The following is a 2546-nucleotide window of genomic DNA, read 5'->3' as shown; positions in this document are numbered from 1 at the left end:
TGTCTACGCCACAGTCCCCCAGCTTCCTAATGAGAATGGGGTGAGAGACAGTATCAAAAGCCTTCCTGAAGTCTAGGAAAACTATATCCACTGCCACCCCTGCATCCAATGATTTAGTGACCTGGTCGTAAAAGGCCACCAGGTTGGTCTGACAGGACCTGCCGCCAATGAACCCGTGCTGGTTCATGACCCTCAGCTTCTCTGCTTCCACATCCAGCTCCTCCTCTGGCACTGGAAGGCTCATGCTAGGAACTGAAATTGGGGTGGAGAATGTCACGCTGCTGCTGGTTAGTGATGCAGGCACTGCTACCACCTCCTTGCTCCCACTAGCAGCAGAAGACTCACTGCTGACAGGAAAGAGGGTGCGTCTATGTTTGGGGCAGTGGGAGCTTACAGCTCTCCCTCTTCCCCCTCTCCCTCCCCTGCCAGAAGACCTGACACCTGCCTTTCCAGCATGCTTCATAATGTTTGGTGTGCTACAAAATGTGTAAATACCCAAACTCTTCATTTACTCATGACACTGTTGTTTTAATTGCCTTGTTTGGAGAGAATGCTATGCTGTTACTTTTCTTTTGATCTTGGCTTTAACAACAATTGTTGGACTATTACATCTTCCACTTGAGCTTAGTAAAGTTTTTTCCTCTGTGAGGATAACTGTGGATGCTTGATCCTAAACCTTTTTTTTGTACTCCCAATTCCATATCTCTTAAATAAAACAAGTTAAATTGGCAGGAGACTGAAAATAAAGGGGGAGAAAAAGTCACATAATACAAAAATTAAAGCACAACCTACATTTGGGCAGCCTGTAAACACTATGGTAAGCACACGTAGCTTGGCCAGGACTCTCAGGCCTCAGTACTAACAAGGTGTATTTTTCCTTTGTGGTAGCATACGTGAGCAACAGTGATCAGAAAATACCATGAAGAAAGAACATTACTTCTACCACAAGGTAAAAGAAAGGTGAAGCCTACCCTGTCCTCTGTCTGTCTTAGTTCACCTCACAGTGAAGCTATGGGTGATCTGTGGTGATTCACTGTAAACAAAATGGAGAAGAATCTTCTGAAGATTAATCCCGGATGCCCTGTCCCAGGCTTGCATACCTTGTGAGGCCAAACAGCTTATCAGAAGGAAGGAGCATTTAGCCCTGCCTGGGGCTGGAGTGGATTTTGAGCACCAGAAGTGAGAAGGGTGGAAGAGCAGGAACCCAACTCCGAGGTCTCTGAAAGGGCCTCAGATGCTATCAGCAAAATGAAATGTTTAGGGTGATGATTCTCACCTTTTTTTAGGTTTAAGGCACCCCTGGATGGACTCATGGCACCCCAATGACCCTCTCCCTGAGATCTCTTCAGCCTATATTGACATTTCACAGAAGCTGGATGTTCTCCTGCTTTACCAGTGGCAGGTTAGGTATTTGTATGATGATTTGTATGATTTGCTAGGTCTATGCTGTGTCAGTTAATGGTATTGTTTAGATGATGGTTTGGATAGGGACGATCCTGCGTCAGGCAGAGGTTGGACTAGATGACTTGCAACACACCTCAGAAAATGCTAGCTCTTAGTGTTTGCTCTGGTTTTTGACTGCAAAAAAATGCCAGAGCAGGTTTTGTGTTGCAAAGAGCTCCTAAAAAACTAAAACCACGGTTTGGAACCTCTGGGTTTATCTCGTGAATCAGGCTGGCACGTCTCATGCTGTGGACATTGAGCATCACCCTGCAAAGGATCTTCAAGGTCCCCCAGGCTGACAGGGTGCCTAGGCTGAGATTTGCTGCCTCAGAGGCGCATTTCACTGTCCTCAAAGGCAGGCACTTGGCAGTAGCGGGATGAGGCTGCAGTTGGTTCCTTATTCCCAGTCACTTTATCAAAGCTAATCTTTACACACTTAAAGGTTGTTAGTAATGAATTAGACATGTTAAAGTGTTAGAATTTCATCCAAAATGTGTATTTACTAATAAAAAATGCAAAATAATAACATGTATCAAGTATAGAGCCCTGAATAAAGAGCTGAGATTAGACTGGGAAAATACTTTTCAGGTCACCCCAAACCACATGTCTCCACCACTTCTTTGGAGAATTCTGGGCAGGGCAGGGCAGTGCCTGACCTGGAGCTCAGTTTTCATGCACCAGCCTGGCTCTACTCATCGCCACTGCCCCCAATCGGCCCTTCTCTGCCCCCGGGGGCGCTCTCCCAAAGAATCCTGAACTGGGTAAAGATTAGCTTTGAAAAAGAAACTGGGGACCAGGAATAATAGGGCAAGGGACCAACTTCTGCCCCTTGCGGGGGGTGGGGAGTGAGCAGCCCTGTGAAGAGGGCTTGGCGGGAAAGCCCCCGTTGAGGCCACCCGGTCTCGGCCAAGGCCGGGCGAGGAGCGGGAGCCTGGAGCTGGGTCTGCGCTGAGGGGAGCGGCTCGGCTCGGCCCGGACGCTCCGCTCCGCTTCGCCGGGAGCCTCCCGCTCCTGGTGCCGCCCTGCGCCGGGCTCCTCCTCCTGTCCCGGGAGGCCCGGCCCCGCGCGCTGACGTGCGCTGACTCGCCGGAGCCCGGCCCGGC

General features: G+C 49.5%; 1 long non-coding RNA gene across 1 annotated transcript in view; it reads right to left on the bottom strand.

The window, feature by feature from the left end:
• The window catches only part of LOC109297663, a 17877-nt gene that overhangs the window by 6656 nt on the left and 8675 nt on the right, over positions 1 to 2546 (bottom strand). Inside the window, exon 2 of the long non-coding RNA XR_002097377.1 lies at positions 1328 to 1330. This is a non-coding gene — a long non-coding RNA (uncharacterized LOC109297663). The remainder of the gene's footprint in view (positions 1 to 1327; positions 1331 to 2546) is intronic.

The sequence above is a fragment of the Gavialis gangeticus genome, unplaced genomic scaffold (genome assembly GCF_001723915.1).
Source record: "Gavialis gangeticus isolate Ggan-Ray unplaced genomic scaffold, GavGan_comp1, whole genome shotgun sequence".
Classification (NCBI taxonomy): Eukaryota; Metazoa; Chordata; order Crocodylia; family Gavialidae; genus Gavialis; species Gavialis gangeticus.
Note: the sequence above shows the minus strand (reverse complement) of the source record. Positions and strands in the feature narration are given on the sequence as shown.